The sequence below is a fragment of the Sorex araneus genome, chromosome 7 (assembly GCF_027595985.1).
Source record: "Sorex araneus isolate mSorAra2 chromosome 7, mSorAra2.pri, whole genome shotgun sequence".
NCBI classification, from domain to species: Eukaryota; Metazoa; Chordata; class Mammalia; order Eulipotyphla; family Soricidae; genus Sorex; species Sorex araneus.
Genome location: NC_073308.1, coordinates 46,106,856 through 46,130,862, shown reverse-complemented (window position 1 = coordinate 46,130,862; position 24,007 = coordinate 46,106,856).

Genomic DNA, 24,007 nt, shown 5'->3' with positions numbered 1-24,007 from the left:
GCACTCAGGAATGACTACTGGCGGTTCTCAGGGGACTATATGGAATGCTGGGAATAGAACTTAGGTCGGCTGCATGCAAGGCAAACGCCCTACCTTCTGTGCCCCTGCTACAGAGCCCTTCCTGCTTTTTAAATTATAGTATAAAGGTATAGTGATTAAAACAGTGTGGTATCACAATAAGAATACCAAAGGAATAAAATCAAGAGTCTAGAGAAAGATCCTCATGTATATGGACAGTTTGTCTTCAACAAAGAAACAAAATACACAAAATGGAGCAAGAAATTTCTTCAACAAATGGTGCTGGGAAAATTGGTCATATTGGGAAAAAATTTCAGATCCCTTTCTAACACCATGCACAAAATCAAATAAAAATAGTTTTTAAAATCCTTGCTATCAGACCCAAATTCATAAATTATATTGAAGAAAACATAAATTATATCAAGGAAAGCCCTTCATAACATTAAATCTTGAGGCATCTTTTCTGACTCAATGCTATTGGTCAAGCAAATTGAAGCGAAGATAAAACAGATGAGACAGCAACAAACTAAGAAGACTCTGCTCTAAAAGAAACAGTGACCAGAGGGTGTGGGGTGGGTGGGGGCAGCAGGGACGGTTCAAGCAACACTCCACAGACTGGGAGAAAATATTTGCCCACTATTCATCTGGTAAAGAGACAATATCAAAGATCTGTAAAGCATTAGAAGAATGTCACAGGAAAAAAATCTCAAAATATAGGGGATAGACATGAACAGAAACTTTTCAAAGAGATGCAAAAGACCAAAAGGTATATGAAAAAAAATGCTTTGTAGCTTGTTCTTCAAGCCCGTATTTTCCCTTGAACATGTAGCCCACTTGCTTGTCTCTCTGTCTCTTTGCTGTGGATATTTTCCATACTAGAGAACCAGTGTTGTCTCTCGAACACTTTTCTCTCTTTCTCTCCCCTCACAGCTAAGTAAGTTTCATTCGATAAAAGACTACCTTGCTTCACAGGAAAAAAATTAAAATGCTTTGCATCATCAGGGAAATGCCAATCAAAACAAAAATGTGAGGGGCTGGAGCAATAGCACAGCTGGTAGGGTGTTTGCCTTGCACGCGGCCGACTCGGGTTCAATTCCCAGCATCCCATGTGGACACCTGAGCACCGCCAGGAGTAATTCCTGAGTGCATGAGCCAGGAGTAAACCCTGTGCATTGCCAGGTGTGACCCAAAAAGAAAAAAAAATCATGATATCACCTCACACCAGAGAGACTGGTATACGCCAAAAAAACCCAAAAACAACCAGTGTTGATTTGGATGTTGGATAAAAGAAACTCTCATCCACTGCTGATGGGATTGCAGGTTGGTCCAGCCTTTTGGGGAAACAACATGGACACTTCTCAAAAAACTATTTGTCTCAAAAATTTGACTCCCAAATGACTCAGCAATTCCACTACTTGGCTTCTCTTCTAAGGGCCCAACAATTATTCAGAAAAGACATCTGCTCTCCTATGTTCATTGCAGCACAAATCACAATAGCCAAGATCTGGAAATAACCCAAGTGTCATGAACAGATGGCTGGATAAAGAAACTGTACATACACGCAATGGAATACTACTCAGCAGTAAGAAGAGCTGAAACTACACAATTTGCTGCTACATAGACAGATCTAGAAGGGATGATGTTGAGTGAAGTTAGTCAGGGAGAGAGGGACACAGAATGATCTTCCTCTTCCATGAGGCGTGAAGAAGCATAGCAAGGAGACAACACATGCCCAGACACAGCAGAAATTGAGAGCTGGGTTTTATTAGAAGCATATCACTGTGCAGGAGAAGCAGAGGGACAGTGGTGGAGGGAAACTGAGTCAAGTGAAGCATACAGCTTTGGAAAATTTTATGTATGAAACCCTGCCATTACTATATTGTAAATCCCAATGCCTACCACAATTTTTTTAATGGGCAGAAATAACACCAATGTTGGCCACAGTAGAAAAGAGTTAATTGGACCAGAGAGATAGTCAAAGGGTCAGGCATTTGCTCTGCATGAAATGACCCCAGTTCAACCCCCAGATTGCAGAGTGCTCCCAGGGGTTAGTCATGATCACAGAGCCAGGAATATCCCCTGAATACTGCATATTGTGACCCACAATACAAAAGTTTAGAAAGAAAAAAAAATCGGGGTTGGAGCGATAGCACAGTGGGTAGGGCATTTGCTTTGCACGCGGCCGACCCGGGTTCAATCCCCAGCATCCCATATGGTCCCCTGAGCACCACCAGGAGTGATTCCTGAGGGCAGAGCCAGGAGTAACCCCTGAGCATCGCTGGATGTGACCTGAATAGCAAAAAAGAGAAAAAAATTAAAAAATTTTTATGATTGTGTTTTATTAAGGTGCTAGAGAAAGTAGAGCATCCTAATAGGAGATATATAAATAACAAAAATTTTAAACATAATTACAGTAAATATTAAAAACTATTACAATTAAGTTCTATAAGGTTTGGGATTAAAATAAATATACAAAAGCAGAAATCAAAAAATTTTAATATTATCATTTACAATAACATAAAAGTATGGAATATTTAGGGATAAATCTAACAAGAAATGTGCAAGAAGTCTATGCTGAAAACAATTATCAGATCCAGCCCTATAAACAATTCACAGTCAGCATAAAACATCTGTAACTATACAGGCTCTTTTCTTTTTTTCCAAAAACCTGTATGAAATATCCTTTCTTTTCCCTCTTCCTAGAAGAGTTCTAGATTTTTTTTTTTTGAGGGTTGGGGATGAGGGTGGTTGGGCCACATCCAGTGGTACCCAGGAGTTACTCCTGGCTCTGCACTCAGAAATTATTCCTGGTGCCTGGTGTTGCTTGGGGGACCATATGGGATGCCGGGGATCAAACCTGGTTGGTTGCATTCAAGGCAAATGTACCCACTGTACTATCTCTTCAGCACCTCTAGATTCTTTTTTTTTCTTTTTGGGTCACACCCAGCAATGCACAGGGGTTGCCCCTGGCTTTGCACTCAGGAATTACTCCTGGTGGTGCTCCCGGGAACCAGCAAACCAGCCCTACCCACTGTAGTAGCCTCCACCTCTAGATTCTTAACTATGTCTATATCTATATCTATATGCTTTTTGGGTCACATCCGGTGGTGCACAGGGGTTACTCCTGGCTTTGCACTCAGGAATTACTCCTGGCGGTGCTCAGGGAACCACATGGGATGCTGGGAATCATCAAACGCAGGTCAGCAGCATGAAAGGCAAATGCCCTACCCAATGTGCTATCACTCCAGCCCCTTAACAATATATTTCTTCTTCCCATAGAGCCCCAACATTAACTCCTAAGGTCACACATTTCACTTTGTATTCACATGGCCACATTGATTGCCACTCTTGAGAAAGATCATAAATAAATAATCAGAAAGATAGGTCTTTTTGTAAGCCCAGTGCTTGCCCTGATGCCTGGTACACACTAGTTCTTAATATGTGTTGGCAACTGGTTAACTTTTTAACTTTAAAATAGAAAAAGTCTTCAGGGAAAACAGTATACTGGGAAGGAATGAGTCCTACAATGTTCTGTTGAAGTTTCACATAAATTGCTAAAGCTCCCTGGGTCTCTGTTCCTTCTTGGACCAGAGACACACTAACTTCACTGTCGATCCCACACTCACATATACATTTACTTGCTTCATTGTGGAATGATCCTAGGAGGCCATGTGACAGGTGCAGAAACACTGTATTTTTAGGAAAAGCAGAAGGTTTTGGTGGTAAGGCAGTCAGGGAGCTAACTGAGGAGCTAGCAAGCGAGGGAAAGAAGATCAAGTCTGAGGAGAGGTTTCAATAAGGTGGTGTGTTAGTAGGACATCACCGTGTGAGGACCAGACATTGAGATGGAATCTCAAGTAACAGAGATTTATTGGAGAAATACCATGAAAGATCTAAAAAGGGGGCGGGGGGGTAAGAAAAGTCTATTATTATTTGTTAGAGCAGAGGAAAGAAGATATAGGAAGAGCCTCAGATTACATCACAGCTCTGAGAGTTTCAGCAAAGCTTGTGGGGAGCCCCAGAGCAGAAATTACCTCAGGGAGGTGTTCTTCCCAGTGTACAACTAACCCAGACTAGCGCTTGCTATGCTTGGTCACCGACAGGAAGTGTCCAGGCAGAGAGCCTGGCATGCCGCAGCTGTCATCAGAAGCCATCATCTTCTCCCAGTGTGTTCATACTCCAAGCAGATGTTCTTGTCCAACCTGTGAGTCCATTCAAGCTTGAAGTTGTGAGTAAGGTGCAGGTTGCCTTTGGGCCAGATTCTGGATGAGAAAGTCTTCCCTATAATTACTCATCCATTGGAACCAATCACCAAAATCCCCTTTCTGGGGCTGGAGCGATAGCACAGTCGTAGGGAATTTGCATTGCACACGGCCGACCCGGGTTAGATTCCCAGCATCCCATATGGTCATCCCAGCACCGCCAGAAATAATTCTTGAGTCCAAAGCCATAAACCCCTGTGCATCGTTGAGTGTAACCCCAAAAGAGGAAAAAAAAAGAATCCCCTTTCTGAATCTGTTTTAGGAAGTGCTGGGCTACTGGTTGTCCTTCCCTGTTTTCCCGGTGAAACTCTGATTCTAAGTGTGGGGGCTCTGGCCACTTTGTCCTGCCCTCAGCCTCTCCTCTAGTTAGACACACAGAGGAATCAACAAAAAGCAATTAGGGCGGTGCCTAGGGAAGAAAAATGTTGTGGTCTTGAGTAGCAAAAGGAACAGCAACAGGACAAGAATTAGGAGGGGGTGGCACTCTCTGGGTGGCACTCTGGGTGAGACACTTGGGTTTGCATCAGAATCTCGGTAAATGCACTCTCGGTGATCAGAAATCTTCATTGTGCCTCCACTACCTGGGCATGTGGTAAACAAGCATTGACAGTTCCGTGACAGTAGTCTCGCCTCTGCTGACTAGGAATCAGGACTCTGAAGTCAGCCTGCCACAGCTGAATCCTGTCTCGCCCACTTCCCAGTGCACAGCCGGGGCAACTCACCTACTCTCAGTCTCGGTTTTCTCGTCTGGAAGATAATAATACAAGTAGCCCTGCTGTTCGGAATTTCTTGTTTAACCACTTAGCTTTTATGAAAGACCTACATTGACCCCTGTGTTTGCTAGCCAAATGAAGTCCAAACAGGATCGTCTATTTCATGACAAAAGGAAAACACATGAAATATGTTGGTTTTTGCACTAACCATTCTAGAAGGAAGTGTGAAGCACGAACACCTAAAGTGCTCCCACTAAGCTCCTTCCCTAGAAGTAAGTTATACAAGTATAAATCACACCATGTTTTTTTCTACTGTACACTTGTGTTTTTAGGTTCTATGTATCATTTGATATGATTAGCTAGTTTTTTTTTGTTGGGGGTGAAAGAGCTCAATTTTTTTCCTATGTAAATCAATGATAATTGCTTCTTTGACCTATGGCATATGGATAAAGATGAAACTTTATCTACAAAGACAACTTGGTACATTATTCTGCTGAACAGCTTATTTTTCTTAAATACCCATTTATTTGGGTAGCACAGCGGGTAGCGCATTTGTCTTGCATGTGGCTGACCTGGGTTTGATTCCCAACATCCCATATGGTCTCCTGAGCACCACCAGGAGTAATTCCTGAGTGTGGAGCCAGGAGTAACCCCTGTGCATTGCCAGATGTGACCCAAAAAAAGCAAAAAAAAAAAAAGACTCATTTATTTGAAAAACACACTCTTTGCAAGAAAGAAAAAATAATTAAATCAATTTGCAAAACCAAAGTTTCCACTGATATAGTCTTCCCCACAACCATGAAACTGACTTGTCCTAAAGTTTTTTAGGATCTCATCTTTACATGTATTCCTCTCCCGCTCAAGGTTTCCCAAATCCCAGGACAATTCTTTGGCAGGCTCAAGTTCATAACATCTGTAGTGGTCCTTTCCCCAATGACACCCCAGAAGTTCATACAAGAAGGAAATATTTCTAAACCAGTGACTTAATGTGGGAAATGGCCACCACCAACAACCCTCTCCTCTGGATCCAAACCTGTATCAAAGGATAAGATATACACACTCTACTATAACTCATTAAACAGCTATTTCAGATAATATAGCACAACTCTACAAGCATATCTGCTAAGCTAGAACAATCGTGTCTTGGGCGGGCTGCCCACACCTATATTCCTGCATCTTCAATTCCTTTCAAGGTTTAAAACGTCCTAAAATCTAACCAAATCTCCCTCTACAAAACAATTATAACTATGTTATATGAATCAAATGGTCTAATATACTAGTATCAGAGGAGTGTAATAATTACCTGCCTCCCATGCTGTAAAAATCATTTCGGGAGGAAAATTCATTTTGTGTTCTAAATAAGTAATATGAAACACAAGTCTCATTTAGCTCTGTTATTCTTGCTTATGAACTACTATAGCCTGCAACATTCCAAAACTGTATTTTCTCATTCCCATGAGCTATAAAGCTGGCAAATTCTTAGCTCCATTTCACAGATGCTAAGTTTAAGGAATAGAGAGCAAATAAAACAAAACAAACTCTCCTGCAAACCGAAATGGATTCTCCTTTTGCCAGCACAATCCAGTCTCCCAGATACAAGAGCAAAGAACCAGAGAGAGACAGATAGAAGTGACAGCATTTTATCACCATTAGTTCAGCATCACAGACCTCAGAATCTAAATGTTCAGAAGTTTTCTGCTTCGGTCAATTGAAAACATTCCTTTATTGCATTAAAAGAAGAATAAAAGAAATGCAAAACCCAAAGGGATGTTTTGACTGCGCTATGCTTCCATCAATCAACCAAAAACTTCCTAGCTGGAAATGAAATATCCAAAATCTTACATTTTCTTTCCGAGCTCACAGCCCTGCCAGCTCTGGTGAGAAGCCACCACGTTCTCTTACTGTGTTCTTTTCAAGAATTCGCTCGCTGGGATCCATTTAGCTAAAATTCCAAAAGAAACTGTTACTTCCACTCCTCTCCATTCCATTCTTTCATAATAATGCATCCCAGGCGTTGCGTTTCAGGCAAGTATTTACGTGGCTTTGTGGGTTATTTCCAGACCCAGCTATTACCAGTGAATGTGGTGACATTAATATGAGTAAATGCAGGAAAGGGGATGAAATAAAACATATCCTATTGAAGGAAATGAGAGCTCCTTAAGAAAGGAAAACACACATAGGAAAAGACGTGGGCATATCAGAATACAAATAGGACACCAGGGAGCAGTGGATTCCATACGCATGATGTTATTGAAGTATTTGATACTAGAGTAAGCACCTGCAGATATGAATTACATCCTTGTTCAGACCACTAACATGAGAGTACTGACATCGCAGGAAGCGCTTATGTTGTATTTCAAATCTCCCTGTCCACTACACAAATATCCAATAAATCAATCAATGATAAAGGACACTAGCTAAAAGGCTTAAATGCTGAACAAGGCACCTCTCCCTCCCCAGGGAGGCTGCCACCCTTAATTTATTGGGGGCTACTCTAGCCACTCACGCCTCAGCCTTGGGACACAGGGAGAAGGTGATATGCTGTTAACACTTTCAGTGCGGGGTTGGGGACAGATCCTCAAGCTGGACATCTGGGAACGTTTCCCTGAGATGGGCCTGAGTTTAGAAATGGTGGATGAAACTTTAGGGTCTCTCAGGAATTTTTTAACACACCCCCTAGCCCACCCCCTTTAATTTAGTATCCACATGAACGAAATGGAAGAAAAGCAGTAGGTGAGACATGGGACTTGCTCTTTTACTTTGACTATAATATTTCCTTTTTCTGGGGGGTAGGTTTTCTATAATAATGATCTTATGGCCAAATCATATAATGAAATTTATAATACTTTCTTAAATAAAAACATTTCCTTAGAAACTTCCTAAGGGAGTTTTAGAAACTTTCCTAAATAAATTTTAAAAAATGACCAACAAAGGTCTCTAGTCAAACTGGTTTAAAAATTGATCTGTAGCATATGAGGGGAAGTAAAAAACAAATTTTAATTTGGAGATATCTCAAAAAAATCTAAATAGAACTTTCATGTCCATCAAAAGTATCACTTCTTGGGATCTACATCTAAAAAACAAAAACATTAATTTCAAAGGGTATATGTGCATCCGTGTTCATTGAAGCACTTGGTACAATAACCAAGATATGTAAAATAAACCAAGTGCCCAACTGTAGATGAATGGATCAGGAAGCTGTGGTTTGTGTGCACGTGGATGGAATACTACACAATTCTAAGAAAGAACAAAATCATGCACTTTACTGCAACATGACTGGAACTAGAGGATATCATACTGAGTCAAGTCAGTAAGAGGAAAATAGATAGATGCAGAATGTTCTCTCATATGTGGGACTTAAAGATACACTGCAAGGTTGCAAGAAAAGGCCAATGACACCAAAAGGCACATGAAAAAATGCTCTACATCATTAATTATCAGAGAGATGCAGATCAAAACAACCATGAGATACCACCTCACACCACAGAGAATGGTACACATCCAAAAGAACAAAAGCAACTGCTGTTGGAGAGGATGTGGGGAGAAAGGGACCCTTCTACACTGCTGGTGGGAATGCCGACTGGTCCAGCCCCTTTAGAAAACAATATGGACGCTTCTCAAAAAATTAAAAAAATTGAGCTTCCATTTGATCCAGCAATACCATTTCTGGGAATATATCCTGGAGAAACAAAAAAGTATAATCGAAATGACATCTGCACTTATATGTTCATCGCAGCACTGTTTACAATAGCCAGAATCCGGAAAAAACCCGAGTGCCTGAGAACAGATGACTGGTTAAAGAAACTTTGGTACATCTATACAATGGAATATTATGCAGCTGCTAGAAAAGATGGTCATGAACTTTGCATGTAAGTGGATCAACATGGAAAGTATCATGCTAAGTGAAATGAGCCAGAAAGAGAGGGACAGACAGAAAGATTGCACTCATCTATGGAATATAAAATAACAGAGTAGGAGACTAATACCCAAGAATAGTAATATATGATACCAGGAGGTTGGCTCCATAGCTTGAAAGCTGTCCTCACATGCTGGGGGAAAGTCATCCCAGATAGAGAAGGGAACACCAAGTAAAATGTGATTGGAGATCCCGCGCAGGAAGGGAAATGCGTGCTGAAAGTAGACTAGAGACTGAACATGATGACCACTAAATACCCCTATTGCAAACCACAACACCCAAAAGGAGAGAGAGAGAACAAATTGGAATGCCCTGCCACAGAGGCGGGTGGGGTGGGGAGGGTGGGATTAGGGGGTGGGAGGGATACTGGGTTCATTGGTGGTGGAGAATGGACACTGGTGGAGGGATAGGCTCTCAAACATTGCATGAGAGAAAAACAAGCACGAAAATGTGTGAATCTGTAACTGTACCCTCACTGTGACTCACTAATTAAAAAAATAAATAAATTTAAAAAAAAAAAAGAAAGAAAAGGCCAATGACAACTCCAAGAGAAAAATGACCCACAAAACTGAATTGGGAGGGAGGTTGACAAAGGGGAGCTGGGTGGAAGGAGGTGATGACACTGGTGATGGGTGTGGTGCTAAAATTATATACTTGGGAAACCATTACTAAAAATATTGTAAATCACAATGCCTCAATCAATTGGAAAGCTTTTTTAAAAAGACTGAAAAGAGGATCTCTGCCCAGATGTGAACCGAGCGGCCGCACATGTGTGGCCCCTTCGTTGCTGAACGCCCATGATTCCAGAGGCCACCTAACTACTCTCCGCACCAGCAGCTTCTTGCAGAAATGCCTCCAGACTGTGAACTAAGCCACGGCCCCATGCCGCCCCAGGAGGGGAAAGGTTTTTCTCTCTCGTCCTTTTCTTTCCAGGAGGGTGGCGTGGCGACCGCCATCTCATAAGGCCCACTAAACAGAGGTATGAGCTTGCAATGATGCAATTTTTGGCAGAAATTTCCCTGGACTTAGCTGCTAAAATACAGAAATCCATCACTATCACTATCGTGTGATAGCAGCCACGCGACCTCATATCTCTTCATTCTCAGCAAGGGAAAACAAATTTTCAAATGCTGCCTTTTCAGCAGGTTCAATTTTGGGGAGGAAATTCCAAATAATAATAGTGTTTTATGTTGAAATATTGAATGTAATCAAAGTAAAGAGAAAGTAAAGTGAAAATTATCAGCTACATAGGTGGGGAGTGGGAGGGATGGGAGGTATACTGGGGTTCTTGGTGGTGGAACATGGGTACTGGTGAAGGGATGGGTATTTGAGCATTGTTCACTGAGATTTAAGCCTTAAATCTTTGTAACTTTTCACATGGTGATTCAATAAAAAATTATTTAAAAAATAAAAAAATGTCTAACTTCAAAAAATAAATAAAAAGACTGAAAAGAAAGGTGTCGAATAATATTATACAATCTCTAATAATCATTAACTAATAAAATTCTAATAATCATTATTATGGGGGACTTGGGGGTACACTTTCTTTATTTCTATGTGTCCCAAATATTATACAAGAATAGTATGATGGGGGCTGGAGTGATAGCACAGTGGGTAGGGCATTTGCCTTGCATGCGGCCAACCCGGGTTTGATTCCCAACATCCCGTATGGTCCTCTGAGCACTGCCAGCGTTGATTCCTGAGTGCAGAGCCAGGAGTAATCCCTGTGCATCGCCAGGTGTGACCCAAACAGCAAAAAAAAAAAAAAAAAAAAAAAAAAGAATAGTATGATGGTTAATTTGGTGTCAATCTGACTGGACTGTAAGCGTGTCCAGACGTTTGGTCAAACACTGATTTACATGTGGCTTTGAGGGTGCATGGAGAGTAGAGTAATGGTGGTTAGAATAGATGGTCTCAAGAAATCACATTGTCCTCCATGATGTGGGTGGGTCTCATCCAATACCTGAAACCCTGAACCAGCTTAAGAAAAAAAAAAAAGGCCTGTTTTTGAACAGAGGTATTTGTCTTCTGCCTTCAGACACAGTTTTGGGCCAAATTGTGGGCTGGAACTTAAACCATCTCCTCTCTCAGGTCCCCAGCTTTTCAACTGCAGATCCTAGAACTTTACAGACTCCCTAATTGTGAGAATGGATACATACTAGTATAAAAGATAAACATAAATTAGTCTATATATTAGGATCAACATAGATATATTTTAGTTTTCAGTTCTGATTCTCTAGAGAATTCTATTATAACCAGCTTGGCATTTATATTTTTACTAACTTCTATGATTTCTATAATTAGAAAATAATTTTTCAGTTTTGTCTATGCAAATTTAAGAAAAATCACGTAGTATTCAAAAACAGTCTAACAAAATTAATCCCACTGAAAGCATTAGTATTTCAAGTTCAATTTTGATATTTATTCTTACCACACAAATCTTAAGGTACCTAGAGGATACTAACATCAAAACTATTTACATAGCATTATTCAAACTTTTTACTGTATTGGAAAGCATAGTTTTAGTATTTAACATTTGTATTGAAAATGAAATTTTTAACTTTGTCAATAACATTCCTCAGTAATTTTCAAACTAAATCAATAATAATAAAACTTTTTTTTAAAAAAATAATTTTTACCCCAGTGATCTTTATTTCTTTATAAAGCTTACGTTACTTTCCAATGTCCTTTTATTCCACCTGAATGACCCCCTTCATTTCAGAGAGTGTGGTTTACCTGAAAATGTCTTAATTCCACCCTTTTCTTTGAGGAACAGTTCTATCAGATACAGGCTTATTGGTTGACCACTTACTGTCTTCAAAATTTTGAATAGGGATGGATAGTGCAGTGGGTAGGGCATTTGCCTTGCACAAAGCTGGGTTCAGTCACTATATGGTCCCTATATGGTCCCCAGAGCCTATTTGAAGTGATACCTGAGCACAGAGCCAAGGTACAGCCCTAAGCACTGCTAGATGTACCCCACTCCTCCTCCAAAAAACAAAAAAACTTTGAATAATTCTGGGGCCTGTGAGATTGTACAGTCACTAACCTGGGTTCAATCCCTAGCACCCCATATGATCTCCCAAACACCCCCAGGTGACCCCTTAGTGCATAGCCAGGAGTATCCCCTGAGCATTGTCAGGTGTTACCCCCATACAAAACTCAAACAAACTCAATAAATTAACTCCCTATTCTCTCTAGCATCCAAAGTTTATGATTCATCTGCTCATTAACTCTTTGGCAAAAATATGATGAAAGATATTTTCTTCTCAGCATTCTAGATGCTAATAATGTGCCCTACTTTATCTTATGCAACAAAACATTTCCTTGAAGTATTACAGTGCTAGTTAAGTTGTAACATTGTTTGAGACTAATAAATTTAAAAAATTTAAAATTTTTTAATAAATTAAAAAAATTCTAAGTACAGAAATTAGGTCTTTAAAGATCCCAAACATTTTGGTTTGGTTTGGTGTGGGGCCACACCTGGTGACGCTAAGGAGTTACTCCTAACTCTCACTCAGAAATTATTCCTGGCAATGCTCAGGAGACCATACGGGATGCCAGAAATTGAATCCAGGTCGGTCACATGTATGGCAAACACCCTACCCACTGGACTATCACACTGTTCCCACTAATGTCTAGATTGTTTAACTAGAAATAAAAAGTTCCATATTGCTTTCCAAAAAGGCTGAACCAGTCGGCATTCCCACCAACAATTAATAATTACAATAATAAAATTATTGTAATTGGGTTATGTGTTCACTACACTGTCAATGCTTTTAGTCAGCTAACTTTTTGTCCTCAGAGCCCTAGCATAAATACCCCAGTAAGAGATTTTTCTCTTTTTACCCCATTTTTTAATTTTTTTCTTTCTTAACTTTTTCCTTTTCATTATACTTGATTCTTTTTTATTTCCTTATCTTTTATTTTTTCTTAATTTTCCCCTTTGTTTTCTTAATTATTTTGTTTACTTGGTTTTTTTCCCCCTATTTTCTTTATTCTTTTCTTGAGTTTCCTTTTTAACTTCTATGTTCTTTTTCATTTCTTTGGATTTTTCTGCATTGAGTTAGAATTACTGTCATGCAATTAATATCATTGATATTCTTAGTAATTAGCATAGCTCTTTGTAATGTGTTTTATTAGCACAGTTAGTAACCATTGTGGCATTGTTGGATCATGAATACTATCAGCATAGTATTGCCTGTGAATGTAACTAGTAACCATGGAAAGGATTATCAATTAGTATCACTAGTGGAATGAATTGGTCCCCACGATCCAGACCTAGTGGATCTGTGTTGTTAAAGGGATTCAGATCAAATACGATATCTTGAAACCACTTGTTGAGAGCGCCTTCATCAGGGTCACTTTGCCTGGGACATCTGACCAAAACAGATGTGGCCAAAGAAATAATTAAGAAACAGCTCTTCTGTCCTGGTACATTCTGGGGAAAGTCAGCAGGAAGAGGGACTTGAACCATCAAAATAGTGAAGATTCTCAAGGTGACTGGCAGAGAGTTTGCATTAACCCTGTTCATGGAGTGTGTTAAAGGAGGAAATTTGGAAGATTACTTTCAGTATCAGGCCCATGGAAAAAAATGGCCCAAGGCAAATTCAGTCACTTGATCTGAGACTTTGTACCATTGCCCCCAGAAAGGCATTGCATGCAGGGACACGAAGCCATCAAGTCTCTTCGTCTAGACTGAGCAGAATTTAAATCTCAGAAACTTAGCAATGAACTTATGAGATTTGAGGGGAGCCCATGCTATGGTGACCCCTGTATGCTACCCGGAACTCTTCCTTCAGCAGGGCTGAGATGGCCCTGCCATGGCTGTGTGGGGCTGGGAGACATTTTATACAGATGGCCACTTGGTTCCTGTCTTCTGGGGGACAGGATTTCTGGAAACTACAAGCAGCAGTTACAAAGCAGACAACTTTATATTCCATTCTTCCCAGTGTGAATATCTTTCTCCTCTGGCCACAAACACAGTAGTGGCTGACTGGGAACGCCAAGCTGCTTCAGGGACCAAGTATTTACAAAGTAAACCCATCAAAAGGCTATGGGACAATTCACTGCTGCAGCTCCCAGAGGTCCTCTTGCGTTCCAGATGGAAGTCAACGGAAGCTGTACCCTGAGCAACATTCGACAATAACGGATACCCTCGAAAAGTCTACTCAGTGCTGTTTCTAGTACCTTTTCTAGTGTTTGCAGTATCCGCGTATTTTAGGTACATCAGCCCATTTGCTAGTGGAGGAAAGTGTAGGTGCCTGAGCTGGGTTTTGAACCTGTGGCCTCTGCTTCTAAATCTTCGCTCTTGCCTATGTGTATGACACTGTCCCCCAGCTTGAAGACCTTGCTGTCAAGACGAGATGGATATGCAGGAAACGCCATAAGAGTATACGGTTAAGCTTTAAATCTGAGTGGTATTTTCATCAATTATGGCAAGTCTCGCCTGACTTGTTCCATTTGAAAAACTGAAGTTCAAAGTTGGGAAATAACTCATCCACGTACTCAGTGGCAGCTCCAGAAAGAGAGTCCTGGAATGATGGCTTATGTTCCAAATGAGGCAGAAACAGGCGTAGCTACAGCCCATGAAGCAGGGTTGGGAGGGGGCCTCGCAAAGGCTGGCCTCCCCTCTGCCCAGATGTTCGGGAACAACAGCATGGAATGATTCAGAGGGGAAAAGGCTTTTGTTTGATTGTTGACTTTTTATTAAGCCTTTACAAAATCAGCTATTCTCTTCAGGGTCCTCAAAATCATTGATTTCTTCTACATAGAATGCCAAGAACCGGATGTTCTTGAATAATTAACATCTTCCTTCCAGAATATCCAGGCCTGGGTTGTAGGGGGTGAAGGGCGTGGAGGGACGAGGGGTATGTGGAAAGAATAAGGAAAAGAGCAGCATAAGAGACAGCAGAACAAAGAGGAAGGAAATAAAGGAGAAACATTTATTCTTTGCCCTACTTAAGATTATTGTTATAATTAAGAATTGAGGCCAGAGTCCCTATGACATGTTTTGCTTACATTAACTCTCACCAAAATGTGAAAGGTAAACACTGGCTCATTCAGACAATGAATTTGAGATGGATTTGCTCAAGGATGCTTAGCTGAGTGGTGGAACTGGGACCTGATTCTAGGTCTTTTGACCCTGAATTCTATGATTTCAATGTCTTGAAAGAACTCTTTCCCCATTTCTGTTCTATAGACAGGGACCCCGGAATCTCTCTTTCACCGGTTGATAATCAACCATGGTTCCCAAACTGTTGATGTGAATTAAGATCATTTTTACACTGAATTTTTTTATTTGAATGAGAATCAGTCCTGCTAATTAGAACACAGGGCTAGTCTCTGAAGTTCTTATTCATGCTAGTGCCAGAAGTGTCCCTGGCCACAAGTACCACCATTGGATTTAATATTAATTGCTCAGTGCTAATAAGAAAACTTAAAGGATATTTCACCTTCACAGCTTGTGATGCTGCTGTTCTCTACTATTTAGGCAAAGGAGGACTGAACCAGAGCCACCAGTTACATTCGTCTGGGACATGAGAAAACAAATCCAGGGATCTGACTGTTCCTCGTGTCTCTAACCCGAGCCAGCGGCATACCAACAGATGACTCAAGTGAAGTTCTAACCGAGCCAAATATTATCATTTTGAGAGCTTTATGACTGCTTGAAATAAAGTTCTCAAGTGCTCATCAGAATTATGAAGAATTTTCAGAATAGAGCTGCTATAGCTGAGAAATAGGAGACACATTGGACACAGGTCAGCACAGTGACTGAGGGACTCCAGCAGAATTGAGACTTGTTTTCTTTTTCTCAATTTCATAATAGAATTCAGTGGAAAATCTAGGCAACAGCAAACACCATTTTGTTAAAAGTACTACCGGAAAGAACACAGAGTTCAGAGTCCTGACAACTGATTTCAAAACACTTACTAAGACCCTTCAGACAAACAACCAAACTATTTGGGTCTCCTTAGTTTCTTTGGTCTTTAAATGTTGTTAGTATTATCTGTTCCACAATGTTGGTGAGAGATGTCATGGAATACTTTTCAAAGCATCTACTGGAGCGAAAGCACAGCAGGTAGGGCGTTTGCCTTGCACGCGACCAACCCAGGTTTGATTTCTCCGTCCCTCTCGGAGAGCCCTGCAAGCTACCAAGAGTATTCCACCTGCACGGAAGAGCCTGGCAAGCTCCCCGGGGCGTATTAGATATGCCAAAAACAGTAACAAGTCTCACAACGGAGATGTTACTGGTGCCTGCTCGAGCAAACTGATGAACAACGGGACAACAGTGCGGCAGTGCTACAGGCAGTGCTCTAGTACTAGACTCGGATGAATAGTGACTGAAACTGAAACACCATGGAGCTGTTTCAGCTATATTTATTGCTGTAATTATGATAACTAAGATTTGCATACCTTATCATATGTCCTATGTATCACTATCACTATCATCCTGTTGTTCATCGATTGCTCGAGCAGGCACCAGTAATGTCTTCATTCGTCCCTGTCACGTGCCAGTGCAGCCCAAATGTGTATGCTTGATCCAGGAACACTAAGAGCACGTTATTGTTGATACTGTTACTGTTTTTGGCATATCAGATACGTCACGGGAAGCTTGCCAGGCTCTGCTATGTGGGTGGGATATCCTTGGTAGCTTTCCAGGCTCTCGGAGAGGGACGGAGGCTTTTGGGGCAGCCTCTAATGGTCCTTATGGGTGCCTTCAGTGTACTGAAAGCAAGCTTTTGGTCAGCTGGCATGTTGTAAGATCCGCACACTGACAAACATGCACTGCCTGTATCTCTGGACAGCACCTGGGACATCTGCGACCTCAGGTTGATCTCCTTGACATTGATGGAATGTGCCAAGAGGTTGTTGAGCAGCTGGCAGAGCAGGACCCCTTGAGGAGTGTCTGTGCCAGGTCGAACACCCACGCTGAGACCCAGGTCACCCAGTGTCATATGTATACTTTTATAAAATACACACTGAAAACTTTAAAATGAAGGGATATCATATCTTTTACTCCCGTTGAAAAAGAAAATCTCTCCCTCTGAAAAGGATACATTTTCTTTCTATCTACATTTATCTATCTCTTCAGAGAAAGCAAGTTTAGTAAAATGTTAATCTTGAGTATTATTAGTGAAAGTTATTGAACTATTTTTGTGAGTCTGAAATTAGGTCAAAATTAAAAATAAAAATTAATATTATTTTATTGAATCCCTACCACACACCAAACGCCTACGAGACTTTATATATATTATCACATATAATTCAATATCCACTATAATTGTCAAAGAAAAAATGCTATTATGATTCTAACTTAACACATGTGGCAATTGAAGTTCAGAAAGGTTATTAAGCAAATAACACAGAAATTGGGTCACTGAGATTCAAATTCAGGTCTGACTTCAAATGTGTTATTCTCCCTCTCTCTCTCTCACTTTCTCATTAAGACTTTATTTTTTTACATCATAGCGTGAAGGATTTTTGAGTCACACCCAGTGATGCTCAGAGGCTTTGCGCTCAGGTGTGCTCAGGGAATCATTTATGCTGCAGAGAAGTTCAAACTGGTATTGAGAGGAAGCAAACTAAAGGCTTTAACCCCTGTACTCTCTCTCCAGCCCCCAAATGTTTGGTATTAACTCACAAGTCTTATTGGCTACTGGCATTGAAAGGATTAAGTTTACAGAAGGAGGATTTGGAAGTAGAGAGTTTAAAAGCCTTGAATCATCTTTTCTTAACTCATGCAATTTTCCATTACCCAGATGGAACTGGAGGGTATGGCTCTGAGCAAAGTCAGTCAGAAGTATTTAGATATAGGATGATCTCTACCATATGTGGGATACAAAGAATTACAGTAAGGAAATAAGAAGTGGCCGAAAGAACTGATCTACAGAACTGAGCTTACTAAGGCAGGAAGATGTAGGGGAAGTTTGAGTGTGGGAGACCTGAGACGCTGATGGAGGGAAGCAGTCACTCTGGTGGAGGCTGTGAGGCTGGAATGTTGTCTGAATGACACCCTGTCATTAGCAATATTCTAAGTCATGGCGCCTATCATAAATTAAAAAAAAAAAAGCCTGGGAGCCGATGTGTTCCAGGGACGCTTAAGGTAGAAGACCAGGACACTTTCCGCAGGTAAAATGCCAACCGACTCCCACACTCAATGACTGTGCCAAGGGTGAAGAGTGCTAGGCTGAGACAACAGAAATAACTGTCACGGCACCTGATGCAGAGGATTCCTCCCCAGCAAAGTCTCAGCAGCCCTTGACAATCATCTATTAAATACTTTTTGTGGTCGGTACTGAGCTAGTCACTTTGGATTGTACACAATACAAGGAAGCCCTATTGGCTTCCATTTCAGGAGGGTACCACGCCAGTGCAGTGGTAAATATCACATGCCACACAACACAGGCGTGTCCAGGGCTCAGGGACGGGGAAGCAGCTGATTGGGAAAATCTGCCACTGTTCAGATTTTAGCTTGGGGTTGAGACTTTGTCTTATCCCTATGGAATGGAGGGTCTCTCGTTAACCTAAGTCACTTGCAGAACTAGATTTAGGATCTGATGGGGAACTCAAGCAACAACTCTGGCAAATTTCCACAGTCCTGGACTAAAATGCACACCTGACCTTTGCTGCAAAACAAAGGGTGGAGACATGCAGTTGGATGGTGGGGACAGCCCTGCTTATTTCAATCCTAGGAAAACGTTAGGGCAAGACTAGGAATTTTGAAAAGTAAAAATTTATCAAAACCTTCTACATTTTGTACAGGATTACATGTCCAATAATCACACTGATTTGGACAAAAGCCCCCACAATTTGATACTTAACTCTAAATCAGGAGTGAGGGTGCAGTAGGATGTGTAGAATTTAAAATTTATAAAGGGAACAATTGATTTCTTTTAGAGACACAGAGAACGAGGCTCTGGGCCAACAACATGAGAGCAAGGCTGGATGTTGGGAGATGCATCCGGAAAGCAACAAAATGATGTTTGTGTCCCAAATCATAAGGAAAGTCAGTTTCCACCAAGAGCATTATGTTAAAATGACCCCATCTAGCATAGAGAAAACACCTGTTCTATTTAACTTGTTCAGTCTCCAGATCTGTCTAGTTACTGTATTTTCATCAATGAAGAATGGACTCGAGAAGAAAGACTCCAAATTCCAGGCTTGCCTCTGTATGATCTGAAGCAACTCACATCAACTCCTTCAAAGTGTTTCCTTGACTTCAGTATGGGCCTGACGATGACGTAGCTCAGATGCCAGTATCTTAAAAATGCCTGCTACAGTGAACACCCTACTTTTCTTCTCTCAATTCCAAGGGAATGTTGTTCATTAATTAATTTTTTTAATTGAGTCATTGTGAGATACACAAAGGTTTTCATGATTGGGTTTCGGTCATACAATGTTCCAACATCCAACCCTTCACCAGTGTACACTTCCCACCATCAATGGCCCCAGTTCCCCTTCCTTGCCTCCATGGGAGTGGGCTTCTGTAAGAAAAACAGGAAGAAGGATGCTGGCGATGGGTGACACAGAGATTGTACATGAAGTTAAGGTCCTTGTCTTGAACCCAGCCAACCTGGATCTGATCCTTAGCACCCCATGTGGTCCAGATGCTATGGGGTTGACGGCAAGGGTTGAGGGGGGCACTACTCAGAGACAGCAGATTTCCAGAGTAACTTTTTTCTTTTTAATCTGGAAAGCGAGGGCAGAGCGGGGGTGTGGGGTGTGGGGGCGGGGGTTATGTCAGCCAACCAGTTTGGGAATTTCTGCTGTAATGTGTTAACCAGGCTTTGGATGCCGACTGGCTTTCAGTCACCAGCTGGGCATTTGGTGATGAAAGGCTTGCTATTTTATTAGCAGTTCCTGGGTCCATCCACTCTTCCACCCATTCTACTTTCCTTCCAAGTTACTGCTCTCCCAGGTCATTAAACGCATGCAGCCAACTCTAGCCTGTCTCCTCCTTCTCCACGCCAACTTGCAAACTTTGGGAAAGAAAATAGCTCCCAATTTCTTACTGCACTATTTATTGGAGGGGAGTTATTTCATCAATCATTAACATCTTTCTCGGAGAACTAGTTCCCAGCAAAGAGGAAACTTGATCTTCTACTCCAGTGCGAACATTGCTTGCAAGGCCACGCTATTTGCAAGAGCGCCACGATGGTCCCCCAAATCTCCCCCAGTCTGACCTTTGCTCTTGGCCAGGATGCTCCCAGAGGCCACCGGACCTTCAAGGAAAGTTCATTGAGCAGCAGTGCCCTCCCCTTTCCTTTCAAAACAGGGAGGGAGGAAAGTGCTGGACCCATATTGAAATGACACCTATTTGTGGCTGCTACATCCTAACTTGTCCCAGGGTCGTGGCTCACCAGCTTGAGGAATGTCTGGGGAACAGCAAAAACAAAGAATACTTGTGTTTCTTAAAAATAAATAAATAAAGGTGAAATGTTCTCTCTGACCCCCACTAAAACAAAAACCTTTATAGAAAAAAAAAAAGGACCCTGCTCAGCTGCAATGAGGTGAAAGGTTAAATGTGGACAGAGTAATAATATATAAGCAGTTTCTTAGTTTTCTGGTGGGAATACTTAACAACCTAAGTATGCTTCCCCGGGAGGTAATCTATTATATTTTGTCCAGTTTCTTCCTCCAAGAACTGAATCAATTCATGATGTAATGCTCAGGGGAAAACAATCTTCTGGAAACAGAGTATCTTTCTGGGGACAAGGTTGAGGAAAACATCTTAATATTGTTACAGCTTTGGCCTGGTAGTACCGAGCAGAGCGAGCGCGGAGATGGCAGCGCTGAGAAAGCAGTGAAATGTCAAAAGGACACAAACTCCAGAAGTGTTTGGGATATGCCAAGAATTGTTTTCCTCCTTTGGAGAAACACAAGCTATAAATCCATTCAGACACTTACAAGACGGGGGCAGGTTGCTGGTTCTTTCTCGAGAAGGAGGGGAGTTGATCCGCCAATGCCTGGCATGGAAATGCAGATGCCATCCTGGTTGCTAGTTTAAACGTTGTTTCTTCTGGCTTCCTCCTTGCTCTCCCCACTCTCCGCAGTCCCCCTCCCCCATTTATATTAAAAAAGAAAAGGTCTATCAACACTCCTCATTCACCAGTTTTAAGAAAACAAATTCAACTTTTGATTGGAAACGCAATTCTGGAAGGCTTCAAAATCCCCTTGTAGCTATTGAGTTCAAGGGCTCCCAACTCAGCTTCTGCAAGAACAGCCAACAAGTACCCAACCGCCTTGCTGGCCTCTGAACAGCACCTTAGTGCTGGAGAAGGCAGCTGGAGTGAGTGAAACAGACCACAGGCTGGGTGTGAGTCGACTCCCAGTCTCCGCCCGACTGGACTATTGCTCGCTGCTGACAGACAACACTCACTTCTCTCTTGTCCAGCTTAGTTTAAGAACTTGGTGCTTTGTTCTTCTAGGACAAGGAGACTACAAACCAGTACCCCGGAGCGGTGTTCTCAGTCTTGTTCCAACTGTGCCCTCCTTCCAACCTTGTTTCCTTCTCATAACCAGCCTGTCCTACTGGTTGGCCCCCTAATTCCATGTCATGTGCCCCATTTTCATGACTTTCACCTATAGCCCCTTTGGAATATCCTGAGGGCCCACAGGAAGGCCACATCACCCCTGATGAGAAATGCTGTGTGATGTTTTGTGTATTTTCCCACAGTGCACTGAGTACAAAATAAGAACTGAGGGCAAAAAGCAAGATGAAGGAATTTAAGTAGAAATGCAAGGGTGTTTGTTTCTAAGGGGGAAAGAAGAGGAATTTAGAGGCTCCAAATTTATTGGGAAAGGGAACAGTATTGTTTCTAGGATAAGACGGATTGAAATCAAGAGTTTCACATACACGAAGCATGTGCTCTACCGATGAGCTACAGCCCTAGCCCAAAGGAAGATTAAATATACAAAAGTTTGCATGGAAGTGGGGGAAAGCTGTAATTCTCACACATTAAACCAAAAACGCCTCATACAAACCAATGTCCAAGTATTTCTGCATTACTCATGAAAGAATCCCATGCATCTGCCACATTTACACCGACCTAAAGCGTTTAAAAATAGAGATTTTCTCCAAGTGTCTCCACCCCCCACTAATTCACTGAATCTTTTTTTTTTTTTTTTTGCTTTTTTGGTCACACCCAGCGTTTCTCAGGGGTTACTCCTGGCTCTGCACTCAGGAATTACTCCTGGAGTAATTCCTGGAGGTGCTTGGGGGACATATGGGATGCTGGGGATTGAACCCAGGTTGGCGGCATGCAAGGCAAACGCCCTACCCACTGTGCTATCACTCCAGCCCCTGCTTCCCTGAATCTTACATTTGCCTCCCAACTGCCCAAGAGCCATGAACATTAGCAATACCCACCACTCAGGGAAGTCTGTCTCTCTTCCACCAATTATAAAGACAGTAAGAAATCAGGAAACTACTCTTTGAAATGACTTATGACCTAATGACCCAAAGTAGAGAGAGAGTATATGGGGAATATTGTCTGCCATAGAGGCAGGGGGGTGTGGGGGAAGGGGGGCACACACGGGATATTGGTGGTGGGAGATGTGCACTGGGGGAGGGATGGGTGTTTGATCATTGTGAAATTGTAACCCAAACATGAAAGCTTGTAACTATCTCACGGTGATTCAATAAAATTTTTAAAAAAATTTGAAAATTGAAAAAAAAAAAGGCTTATGACCATGGTAATCAGGCTAGTTGACAGGAATGTAACTGGACTTCTCAGAACTTGGGACGCAGCAAATCTGTGTCAATACATGATGCTTCTCACTGAAATGCAAGGTGCAGGCAATGCTTCTCCTGCAACGTTTACTACAGGAAAAGTTCACAGCCAGCAACATTATCCAAAGGGTAATTTACACTCACACAGATGTCTGAAATCATCTAACAAAACATTTGATGAAATGTTTTCCATTTCAAAGGGAAGACCTAAAAGATGGGTTAAACTCTATGCTACCATTTTGAGAGGCAGATATCTGACTTAAAATGCTCTGTTCCCAATTTATTTCTCGGTGAAGACACAAACCAAGAATCCATTGGTCATAGGTGACTATAAATTTTTTAAGTTATTATTGTGACTAATAAAAACCATGTTTTGTCAAGGTCACGAAGCACCATGGCACATTACAAAATGAATTCTCTGGGTTTTGCAGCAAGCTTTCTCCCCCACAGATCCAGAGTGGGGACACTCAGCAACATGAGTGGATCCAGCAAACCATGTTGTTGGTGTCATCATAAAGTAGTCACAGGAACTCTAGAGGATTCTTTGGGAATCAGTAGAAAGTTGCCATCAGGCGTTTTATTATATATTTGTTGGGACTAATATTTCTAGATTCTTAAATTTGTGGTGGTCTTTCTAAATGTTTAAATACTTAAATTCAAACATTTATCACTCTTTAGGGACCTCTATAGAATTTTACATTTGGAGCTACTATTACCGGAGAGAAGTTCATTGAAAAAGTATTAGTAAAAAAGTGCAGTCAATTTTAAAGTATTATCACAAATGCAATTCCTTGAGACAAATAGCTAACATTTAAGGGGGAAAAATGCCACCTGCAAGCTGTAAATATGTGTATTAATTTTTCCCCACAGTATTTGCTTTGGCTGTGACCTATTCTAATAGTCAGTTGAACAAGGGCTAAAAATTGTCAAACCAAATTTTTGTTTGAGAGCTGAGCTCTAACTACTGCCAGCTTGAGAGAAACACACATCCAGGTTTAGGGAATATGTTTTGTTTGTTTTGGCTATGACATAGGGCAGAACAGTTTCCATCCCATTCGAATGCATTCAAGAGAGTTTGAAATATTGCACAATAAAAGTCATTCATTATATCTGTCTCCTTTCCCTTCCAAAAACAAAAATGGCTGCCCAGTTCCAACTCTACACAGGGGGCAGGAAGAAGGGAGTCACAGGGTCACTGGAAATCACCCAAGACTAACACCAGGTTTTTCAGGTTTGAGTTAGGGTCTATTTCTGAAATCTTCATTTCTAATAAATACTTAAAATAAGAAAAGACTGGTTACACTGGATTATTGCTGGATTATGAACAATTAGAAAAGGAACTCATTGTTCTGGTTCAAATGTT